Raw genomic sequence first — 12,860 nt, 5'->3', positions numbered from 1 at the left:
TATGGAAGCCTAGTTAGTTGCAAAGTACCCTTGTATTTTTCTAGAGTAATCTCTACTAAAGAGTACGCCATAGGTTTCATGGATGTCCACAATTACAATATTTATACATTAATGAACTCGATCTTCTTGTGATAATCTAGTCAAAAAATTCTTAAATTTACCGATAGCTTGGACAAGAGATCTGTGCAGCTGAATAATTTATGCATAGATTTTTTCCCATTTAGCATTTATTTTCTTTGCAACAGATAATGCCATTGCATTCATAGATGCCCCAGAATCTACTAACAATTATGGACATTATAATTGAAAATTTTGAAAGTTAATAAAAACATAGGGCAGAGAGTGTTAGATTCTAATGTTGCAACATTGACCATAGTTTCAAGGAGACCAGATTACTTACCAGACACCTTTTGAGAGGAATAATATTTATCGCCCGACGAAGGTTGTGAAAAAGGCTCGGACAATTAGTTCACACTAGCTTGTGATATTTGAAAGCTCATAGATGGAAATATTGGCTCAATCTTTCTTCAAGTCTTCAATAATGTTATAGTCAATTATTTCACCTCTAGAAAGTTGTGTCGAAGTGTCTGGAGGAGTAGCTTTCTTTGACACTTTTGGAGTGATGGAATTAATTTGACTGTTGGAGGAATTTTTCTCGAAAGTGGTTGTATCTCCATACTTATTCTGTGCATTCTGAGCAGGATTGACCAATGGTGAGATCCTTCTTAATAATTGTTTGTTCAATTTTTGTCTCATCACCTCCTAATAAAAAATCTACACTTTACTCCTTAAACTATATCAACCACTTTGCTTTAGAGGAGGGGATTCACTTCATGGTGGTTCTTCAACATTCTTCTTGTTAGTGATAAAGATACAATCAAATGCATTCACTGCATGTCCAATACCCTTTTTTTCTTTAGCTGCTGCAAGTTCCTCTATTTCTTCTGTCTGTTTTGTTTGCTCATCTGCTAGTAAGGAATCCACAATGTGTGCAACCAAAGAGTTCATGTTGTGGTTCCATTGTGGGCATGTATTTTCCAAATGATATTCCTGATGAAAAGAGCAATAATTGTCCATACCCATACTTTCTATATTCAGCACAACATTTGAACTTTGGATAGACTTGGCAGGTTGATTGTTGTTGTTATTGTTATTATTATTCCTTCGAAACATGAAATACTTGGGAGGCTTGCTACTAGTAGAAGTCTCGCTTGACCTTTTCTTTAGTTCTGAAATTTCGTTGGTAAGTGCTTTCACCATCCTGGTCAAGATTTCAATATCTGATGAGTCCTTTTCTTTAGCCTTACTTGAAGAAGGCTGAGACTTCCTACTAGTTTCCTTGGAGTCTTTTGATTCATCATCATCAGTGATAACTCCAATAGCACACAAGTCCTTCTCGACGTCGATCACTTATGCAAAATTATGTGCCAGTGTTACCTTTGCAACTCTTTTAATGAATTGGGAAATTTTATTGGGCAAGGAAGTTGTGTAATAATCGCTATTAATTGAATCATGTGGTTGCACGCCCAGGGGAAACTTTTTCAATATGCGATTAAACTTCTGATTAAAATATTTTACCTTCTCCTTTTCCCCCATCTTACTATTTCTGAGCTCCTTCAATAACATGGTAGGAGTCTTGTCATCGACAAATTTGTTGAGAAATAACTTCTTAAACTCCCTCCAACTATGGATTAAATTGAAAAGTAGACTATGGTACCTTGTTGTTGCTCTACCTTCTAATGTCTAAGGGAAAAGTCTCCAAGCAACATCATTGTACCTTACCTCCAACATAGGTAGATGCATGTAGAAGTTGCCAAGATGATATTCTAATTTTGTCTTCTTATTTGGATCAAACTTTGATAGAAACTTTGCCGGATGTCTAGGCATCTTATGGAGATTGTTTGGAAGAGAAAGAGGCCCTTGGGCCATCCAATTCAAGTCTTGGTCGGCCATGTCTTTGTCTCTTGGTTCCTCCTCCTTCATCGTCTAAACTATAAAAAATGTCGTCAAAAAGAAAAACATCATCCTTACACCCCTAGTTAATGGGTGGAAGTTTATCTCGATGCACTTTGTCTTCTGAGGATTATGCTAACTCTTCGAGAGTAAAAAAGACTAAATCTTCCACTGTTGAAACTAATATACTGGTGCTAGTTGTTTTTTTCTTCTTCGAAAAATGCGGGAGATGTTGGGAGAAATGCTAAGAGGGGGGTGAATCAGTATTTTAAAAACTCACAATAATAATTTTCTTTTCTGAAATGTATATGCAACTTGACTAAACCCAACTAGTGTATATACGCGACTGTTGTAAAAGAAACTAGTGTATGCTCAGTAAACTTGTAAAACAACTAATTCTTTATTTGTTAAACTTGAACCAGAATGTAAGAGATTTATCAAGCATTTGATAAGCAGTAAACAGGTGCAGTAAGAACATAAAAAATTTACACATAAGTAACACACATGAACACCAAGATTTAAGGTGGAAATCCAATGTGAAAGAAAACCACCTCCGTTGTCGTCTCAATCTTCAAAACTTATTAATATAAAAAACTTTGTACATTCTTGTACTAGTGCAGACTCAAACTAGTACGCAGGCACCCACCTGCTAAAGGCTACAACCTTCACTCATTCTGTAGCTCCTACTAGAGGGGAGCTCCAACCCCCTGATTTGATCACCAGATACTACTGGCAGAAAGCTTCAACTTCCTCACTGAAGGCTCCAACCCTCAACAACATCCATGGACCACGTTTCATAAATTTTCACACTGGATCCAATATCAACACTTATGCTCAATCATCACTGTAATACAATCATCAATCTCTGACACACAGAATCAACCAATCACTAAAACCCAATCAACTGACACTTAATCAAAACTCAACCAATGAACTGGAACAGTCAGATCAATGTAACTATTACAAAAATTTGAATTCAAAATACTACATCAAAACACAAAATCAACTGCAAACCTGATCATCCAAATTCCAAAATGTATACCCTACTTTTCTTAAGGCAACTTGTGTGCGTACACGCTTTTCTATAGAGAAACCCGCGTACAGATATTAATATACTGAAAACTGAAAACTTGTAATTTTGAATCAGACACAGATGTAATATTCCTAACCCAGAATATTCCTCAAACCCCAGCAAAAACTCCAACCAAATATGTGCAAATGATATAATAACCCAGAAGTGATAAAATAACAATGGAACAACATATAATAATGTAAACCGGAAATATAAGCAGATACACAAGAAATGCAGCGAGAAATGCTAAGCCATTTTATTATACTGAGCAATAAATGAGTACAAGGAGTGATTAGACAGATGGCACCTCGACTTGCACAAGGCAAGTGAAGAAATACTCCCAGAATGACAAGAATGGCTTCTCTGCGTGGATGCTGCTGATGTGCTACTGTTGTTGCTAGAAAACAAATGATGATTTGTGGCTGCTCCCCTCCTCGGAAAAAGCTGAAACTCTGGATTCGGGCTCTACTCAAGAAACCCAGAAAAACCCAGAAAGATTTTCTGGAATGGCCTCACACTAATCTACGTCCTAGCAGCTGGAAAACTGTCGTGTTGTTGTTGCTACTGGAAATCGAATGAGGATTTGGGGCTTCTCCCCTCCTTAGAAAAGGCTGAAACTCTGGAATCGAACTCTACTCAAGAAACCCAAAAAAACCTAGAAAGCTTTTCTGAAATGGCCGACCCCCAAAAATCACCCCCTTGGGGTTCTACGCAGTTCCTCAAAGACACTGATGAAACTGCGGTTGAAATGCTCATGAAAATGCTGCTAAAATACTAATGAAACTACTGTTAGAAAGACAATGGAAATACCTTGCCCTAGTAGGCACTCGAAGTCCCCCGGGGCTAAGGGTGAGATCTCTGAACGGAGACACTCAATGCACTAAACAATGCTGCAGACTAGCTAAACAGCCAGTGTGCTCTAAGTCGAAATGACTATCACAAATGATCATAACCAGAATGATCCCAAATGAGGGGGTTCCTCTCTATTTTATAGCCTCTGCCTCTCACAATCCCTAGGCTCACTTTCTCCTGCGTGATCCCCTTCTTGCCATGTGTTCCTTCCCTCCTGCGCAGTCCCTCCATGTGTCTGTGTGGGCCCCATTTCTGCGTCCCCCTTGGCCCCCTTGGTTCCCCCTTAAGTCACAACGTTGTGCTACCTAGGAAGTGACTTTTTATTCTAAAGTGAGTTATGTTCCCCCTTCCTCACTTTTTATTTACAAATAACTATAGAAGGCAAAAATCAAACAAAATCGAATATTCCAATTAGCCATAGCTAATTAGGAATATTGCAGTCTCCCCCAGAAAAATGTTGCTTGTCCTCAAGCAACTAAAGTGATGGATGCTGTAAGATCTCCTTACTCTCCCAAGTAGCATCCTCATCTGGCAAATTCTTCCACCTCATCAAGAATTCCCGGACCGTCCTACTCTGCAACCGTCTCTCCCTAGAGTCAATGATAGCCTCTGACTGCAATACCAAATGCCCCTCATCATCCATGGGTGGTAGCTCATCTGTCATGGTCACCTGCTACCCCAATGCCTTCTTCAGGCATGATACATGAAAAATGTTATGAATATTGCTGCCTTGGGGCAGCTCCAACTCATATGCAACTTGTCCAATCCTATGTATCACCCTGTATGGCCCATAAAAGTGGGGGTTGAGCTTCTCAGCCCCCTTCTGCTTTAGTGATGACTGTCAGTATGGCTGTAACCGTAGGTAGACCATGTCCCCTACCTCGAACTACCCCTCCACCCGACCCCTGTCGGCATACAGCTTCTGCTGGTTTTGCACTGTAGCCATGTTATCCTTAAGAGCTCGGAGGATATCCTGACTCTCTTGGATCCAAATCTTGGCTCTAGGAGCCTTGCTATCACCAAACATCATGTCAACAAAAGATAAAGGATGATACCCACATAAGGCATAGAATGGTGACATACATATAGACCCTCCGTGCCGTGGATAGGTCTGGCACCATCACGGAGACCCTCAAGAAATCTACAATGTAGGTCTCTGGGCTCCCTGTCTATTTGAGCCTTGTCAGCTCAACAAAATGTTGCTCTGGATCCCTCAGATCAAATCACTCCATCAGTCTCTTGGTAAACTCGACATATGACGTCACTTTGGAGTGCCCCAATGTAACCATCCCATGAAACCACCAATCCTGGGCCTCACCATCCAAATGCAATGTTGCCACCTTGATGGCCTCTGCCTCTGACATCTGGTTAAGCTGGAAATAAATGTCCAGCTTCTCCACCCAAGACTTTGCCAAACCGTTTGATGAGCCATAAAACATAGGCAAGTGGAATCTGCTCACTGCACGGTGGGTGTCGCCATCATGGTAATGCTGATACCCTTTGTGATGATCGCGGGGTCTGCTATCCCGCTGGAGCTGAACAAAATCTCTGAATGAGGAGGCTTCCCTAAACTCCTGCCCATAGGTCTAGTACTCTGCAAAATAATCGCCCATATGCCCGGGCTCTGCCTCCTGCTGGGCTATGGCCCCCGTGTCTACTCCTAAGAAGGTGGGCATGGTAGAGCGTGTAGGGGCATGTGAGGCCCTCTGCTGCGCAGTATCACGCTGCTCTGGCAAGTGATGGGATGCACCTGATCCCTCATCGATCTGAAAAACTCATGGGCTCTCCCGCTATCTGGCCTCTACTGCCGTGAATCTCTGCCCCATCACCTCGATCTGCCTTGACAGATCCTGCACTGAATTGAGGAGCATATCCGCAAATCTCTTCCCGTCCTCGTCTGCCATCTGCTCTGTGTCCACTACTGGCTCTCTCTATTCTATGTCTACCACAGGTTCCTCTTGTTCTGCATCTGCCATAGGAACACAATCTCCCTCTCCATAGGTATTCTCCAACCTACACCTAGTGTCTTTGTATCTCTAACCTCTGTAACAGATATAGGGTTTTTCCCCCGGTGTCATAGATTGCTAGCTCCACAAGCTGAGCCAGATCTATGCTCTGATACCACTGTAATATTCCTAGCCCAGAATATTCCTCAAACCCCAGAAAAAACTCCAACCAAATATGTGCAAATGATATAATAACCCACAAGTGATAAAATAATAGTGGAACAACATATAATAATGTAAACCGGAAATATAAGCAGATACACGTGAAATGCAGCGAGAAACGCTAAGCCATTTTATTATACTGAGCAATAAATGAATACAAGGGGTGATTAGACAGATGGCACCTCGACTTGCACAAGGCAAGTGAAGAAATACTCTCAGAATGACAAGAATGGCCTCTCTGCGTGGATGCTGCTGTTGTGCTGTTGCTGCTGCTAGAAAACAAATGATGATTTGGGGCTGCTCCTCTCCTAAAAAAAAGCTAAAACTCTGGATTCGGGCTCTACTCAAGAAACCCAGAAAAACCCATAAAACTTTCCTGGAATGGCCTCACACTGATCTGCGTCCCCGCTGTTGGAAAATTGTCGTGCTACTACTGTTACTGGAAATCAAATAAGGATTTGGGGCTGCTCCCCTCCTTAGAAAAGGCCGAAACTCTAGAATAGGACTCTACTCAAGAAACCCAGAAAAACCCAGAAAGATTTTCTGAAATGGCCGACCCCCGAAAATCACCCTCTTGGGGTTCTGCGTAGTTCCTCAAAGACGCTGATGAAAATGCTGCTAAAATGCTAACGAAACTATTGTTGGAAAGCAAATGGAAATACCTTGCCCGAGTAGGCACTTGAAGTCCCCCAGTGCCAAGGGTGAGATCTCCAAATGGAGACACTCAATGCACTAAACAGTGTTGTAGACTAGCTAAACAGCCAGTGTGCGAAATGACTATCACAAATGCTCATAACCAGAATGATCCCAAATGAGGGGGTTCCTCTCTATTTTATAGCCTCTGCCTCTCACAATCCCTAGGCTCACTTTCTCCTGCGTGATCCCCTTCTTGCCATGTGTTCCTTCCCTCCTACGCAGTTCCTCCATGTGTCTACGTGGGCCCCATTTCTGCGTCCTCCTTTGGCCCCCTTGGTTCCCCCTTAAGTCACAATGTTGTGCTACCTAGGAAGTGACTTTTTATTCTAAAGTGAGTTATGTTCCCCCTTCCTCACTTTTTATTTACAAATAACTATAGAAGGAAAAAATCAACAAAATTGAATATTCCAATTAGCCATAGCTAATTAGGAATATTACAACAGAGTTGACTAGAGATATTCTAAAATATTATGTTAACTTATAGAACCCTCATACAGTTAGCAACATCAATAATCTTTTCAAAAAATCAACATGTAAACAAATTCAACTTCGTCATTCAATCAGTTCTACTTGATACATTACACTCAACCCAGATCAACACGAGGACATCATTGACAGACAACATAGAAATAGCAGAACTAATTAGGTTGATCAGTGATTTATGAACAAAAACCCCTTACTTTATATACACGACTTTGAAGAAGAAAACTCGCGTGTATATGTGCTTTTTGCGAGACCAACCAACGTATAGATCTACAAATTTTGACCTAAAATTGTGCAGCTCTTCAGAACTTCTGAAAGACCCAGATCATAATATTCCGAGATAAAAACATCCATCAGTACTGAGATCTAGTCAATCCATGAGCAAATCATACAATGAAAATTCATTTAGGTCTCATGATCTTGATCCATCATTGTATTCATTGGTGCATAATTATTTTAGATCTATGTGACAATTATGGTCCTTGCAATGAAAATTATATACTTCATATTGAAGTATTCATCAAAAATCCTTTTTCTTTCACACTTAGCACTTTGATCTTCACCTCTTTATATAGTTTAGTCCATATCCAATACCACGGGTCAAAACTACACTAGTGTCGGTGGTATTCTTTGTAGGATCAATATCCATTGTTGCGCTCATTACTATGGGCCAATACCATGGTAAGGACCCCTATTATTTAGAATACCACGGTGCAAAAACCATACGCTAATTTTCTTCACCAAACTCACGTGTATACATGACTTGGCATTGACGAACCCACGTATAGATTTTCAGATATTCACCTATATCAAACTTTTGATTCTGATCTGTAAACCTTTGACCCATCATTCTGTCACCTCTAAACTAACTTGTGGATTCGTGTAGTTACCATATACTTGTTCTGTTACAAGTGTGTTGCCATCAAGGACAACACATGCATCATAATGCCAATAGGAGATATTGTGTACCCAAAATTAAACTGATATCCTTTACAAACCGATAGGTTATAGGTCAAAGTTCCCAAATTTGTTCGTAGGTTGCCTCGTATGCCAACTTTGGTCCAAGCTGAGAAGACCCTCCTACTTTAGTAATAGGATTCATAATAGTGCTCGGAATGTTGCTACTGTTATGAAACTAGCTCACAAAAAGATAGAAAAGATAGATCAACGCCTTAGAATTTAGCCTCTTCGAGGGGGCAACCTCCTTTACATTACACAAATAAATGATTCTTTGATGATTCAAATGGCAAAACCTCCTTTCTAGATATAGGACTCTAAGGAGTCACAATATAACCCAGCTGACCTAACAATAATAATATAAAGGCACAAAAATAACAATAGAGGGATTCTATGGGGCACAGTAATAACAATATGGGGACAATAGGGGCACAACAATATTAATAAGGGATACAACTACAATGGTAATAGGGTAATCACTAGTATTATAGGGACCTAACATGCCCCTCTCCTTCAAAAAAGTGTTGTCCTCAACGCTTGAGTAGTTCTTGATGCTTTTGTATAAAATTCTCATCCTCCCATGTGGAATCTTCAACGGATAAGTTTTTCCACTTGATGAGATACTCTAAAATTGATTGATTTCGTAGCTGTCGAGTTCTTATTTCTGTGACTGCTTCCGGTTCCAATATAATTTTTCCTTCCTCGTCAAGTTCTAGAAATATTGTTTGAACTAGGAGCTTGTCGCCTATAACCTTCTTTATACATGAAACATGGAAAACTAGGTGCACTCGAGAAGCTGCAGGAAGCTCCAATTTGAATGCCATAGTACCAATCTTTTGCAACACCTTGTACGGACCATAATACTTTGGTGATAATTTATTATCCTTCTTAGCTTGCTTGAGGGAAATTTGTTTATATGGTTATAGCTGTAGGAATACCTAGTCACCTACATCAAAACTTCTTTCGCTGTGATGTTGATCTGCCTATTGTTCCATTCTATTCTGCGCCAACACGAGGTTATCCTTTAAGAGTTGGAGGACTTGTTGTTGATGCTCGATGTGATGTTCCACTGCTTGAACCTTAGAATTTTCTCTTAAATATGATGTGATGGATGGTGGCTGATATCCATAAAGTGCCATAAATGGGGTCATTTTTGTTGCAGTATGGAAGGAAGTGTTATACCACCATTCAGTGAGAGGCAACCATTTGACCCATTGTGTCTGTTTATCAGAGACAAAGCAACGAAGATATCCTTCCAAACATTTGTTTACTATCTTAGTTTGCCCATCAGATTGAGGATAAGATGAGCTATGAGCTAACTGAGTATCGAGACAAGAAAATAATTCTGTCCAAAAATTTCCAATGAAAATGGGATCTCTGTCACTTACAATAATCTTTGGGTTTCCATGTAGCTTTTGAATTGTTTCCATAAATGCAGTAGAAACTGTACTGACTTTAAATGGATGTGATAATGCACAAAAGTGTGCATACTGGGTAACTCTGTCAACTACCACTATGATGACACTCTTTCCCTCAGACTTGGGTAAACCTGTGATAAAATCCATTGAAACCTCCTCCCAACGTTGGCTTGGAATGGATAAAGGTTGTAATAGACCTGGGGTCTTAATTGTTTCAACTTTATTTTGTTGGCAAACCAAACATTCCACCACAAACTTTTGAATATCCGTTTTAAGGCCATCCCAAAAAAGTTCCTTCTTAACCCTGTGGTAAGTTTTTAAAAATCTTGAGTGCCCTCCTAAGGGAGAAGTGTTCAATTCCATAAGAATATTTTGTTTGAGTTGGGAATTCTTACAGAGGTATAAGCGATCTTTGTACCATAACGAATCATATTGCTAGCTAAATGTATCAGATGTACTGGAATCTTGTTGTAACTTTCGAATAAGTGCCCACACTTATTCATCATTCTTCCATTCCTCCCTTACTTCGTTTATCCAATCTAGTTGGATAATAGAAATGGCGCACAACAATGCTTCCACATCCTCATCCTTTCTTGAGAGTGCATCTGCCACCACATTTTGCTTCCCTTTTTTCTAGATGATTTCAAAGTCATAACCCAACATTTTTGTGACCCAATTTTGTTGCTCTTCAGAGGATAATCTTTGTTCTAAAAAGTATTTAAGGTTATCATGATCTGTTTTTACCTTGAAGTGTCTTCCCATTAGGTAGGGTCTCCATTTCTTAAGTGCATGTAGTATTGCCAACATTTCTTTCTCATAAATAGCTTTGTGTAAAAACTTTCCCTTGATTGGACAACTTTCAAAAGCAATGGGTCTTTCATCTCGCATTAAAACATCACCAATTCCATTTCATGAAGCATCACATTCCACAATAAAGGTTTTTATGAAGTCCAGTGTAGCTAAGACCAGTGCTTGGCACATTGCCTCTTTAAGATGTTCGAAGGCCTTTGTTGCTTCTGTTGTCCATGAAAATGCATCTTTCTTCAATAATGTTGTCAGAGGTGCTGCTATTCTCTCATAATGCTTAACAAACTTGCGATAATACCCTGCCAACCCAGGAAATCCTCACAGATGCTTTATGGATGTGGGGATTTTCCATTCCTTAAAGGCTTTAATTTTGCTAGGGTCTACCTTAACTCCTTCATGAGATACAATATGACCCATATATTCCACCTCTTGTACTCCAAAGAAACATTTGGATCTTTTTGCATATAATTGTTTCTCCTCCAATAGTTGTAGCACCCTGTCAACATGTTCAACATGATCCTTCCAAGACTTGATGTAGATTAGTATATCATCAAAAACTACTAACACAAATTTTCTAAGAAAGGGTTTGAAAATGAAATTCATCAAACCTTGAAATGTAGAAGGTGCATTGGTAAGGCCAAAAGGCATGACCAAAAATTCATAATGACCCTCATGAGTTCTAAATGCTGTTTTCAGAATGTCTTTAGTATTCATTCTAATTTGATGATATTCTGAACGAAGATCCAACTTGGTGAAGTAAATTGATCCATGCAATTCATCCAGTAATTCATCAATCATAGGAATGGGAAACTTATCTTTAATAATGAGCTTGTTGAGCTCCCTATAATCTAGACACATGTGCGATGATCCATCCTTCTTGTGCACCAATACTACTAGAGCAGAGAAATAACTTTGAGTAGGTTGAATTATACCAGCCTCTAGCATTTCTGTAACCATACATTCAATTTCACTCTTTTGGGCATAGGGATATCTGTACGGCCTGATGTTTGGAGGAACACTTCCTGGAATTAGATGAATAGCATGATCATGATCACGAATAGGTGGGAGACCTTTGGGAGTCTCAAATACTTTGGAATGATTGTACAAGACTTTTTGGAGATCTGGAGAAATAGATGATTTCGATGTGGAAACATCTAGCGAACATAATTGTGCAATTACACCTCTTTGTTCCATTTTTAGAAGCTTTGTCATATCGTTAGAGCTGATTATCTTTCCTAGTTTCCCTGCAATACCCCTTAATTCAACTTCCTTTTCTTCCGCGAAAAATTTCATGAAAAGTTCTTGAAAACTAAAAGCTATTGTACCCAAGGATTGTAGTCATTGGACTCCTAGTACAACATCAGCACCTCCCATTGGAATGGAAAGCATTGGGCTAGTCAATACATATTCTCCCATGGATAGCTTGATATTATGGCACTTTCCAGAGCAATTTATCATTCCTCCATTTGCAACCATCACTTGACACTCTGGTGCTCGATATAGGAAGCAATTCAATTCTTTTGCTATCTTACAATGAATAAAATTGTGGGTACTTCCTGAATCAATCAACACTATTACCTTTTTCTTCTTGATTTGTCCTTCTATCTGGATGGTTTGACGAGTGGTAATTGTAGCCAATGCATTACAAGATATGGTCGAATTCATTTCTTCTTTATCTAGGCTTTGTTCCTGGAGTATATCCTCTTCTTTTGACCTTTCTTTCTCCTTTTCTTCTTCCTCTTCACAATCTATGTATAATAATTTCTTCTCAGCACAGTTATGACCTTTAGTGTATTTGCTATCAAAACTGTAACAAATCCCTTTTTCTCTTTTTTCTTCCAATTATTGTGGTGTCAACCTTATAGGTTGTGGAAGACTAGGGGCAACAACACTTCCATCTTTATAGTTGTCAGTGGTATGCTTCCTGGTTGCCATAATTTTTCTTTCCATTTTTATTTCTAACCTGAATGCCTTCTCTGATGAATCAGGTTCCCAAAGGCGAACATCATGTTGGATATTATCCTTTAAAGTCCATATGAACACATCAATCCTATGCTCCTCTGGAATATTTTTTACCCTTATGTTCAATTTTTGGAACTTCTCAATGTGCTCCATTATTGAACTCTTTTGTTTGAGACTTATCAATTGGCTAAAAAAAGTGTTTCTTTTTGTATCCTCATAGTGTGCTATCAATTCTTCCATAAAAATTGCCCAAGTGATAATTTTCTTACGAGAGCAAAGCCGTTGATACCATAAAAACTGATTTGGTTCCAAATATAAAGTTGCAATACGTACCTTTTGTGTGTTTTGCACATTATTGAGATCGAAAAATTGCTCCATCTGTAATATCCATGTTGCGGGATCCTTGCCATCAAACTTTCTCATATCGATTTTTGGAATATGGTGGGTCTTCGATCCAACATTAGAGTCTATGAAATCATGATTAACATTTCT

This window comes from Pinus tabuliformis, chromosome 2_1 (genome assembly GCF_031772625.1).
Source record: "Pinus tabuliformis cultivar Carrire ecotype Pingquan chromosome 2_1, CPIR1, whole genome shotgun sequence".
In the NCBI taxonomy this organism is placed as follows: domain Eukaryota; kingdom Viridiplantae; phylum Streptophyta; class Pinopsida; order Pinales; family Pinaceae; genus Pinus; species Pinus tabuliformis.
The sequence above is the reverse complement of the archived record's forward strand: the minus strand, read 5'-3'. Positions refer to the sequence as shown.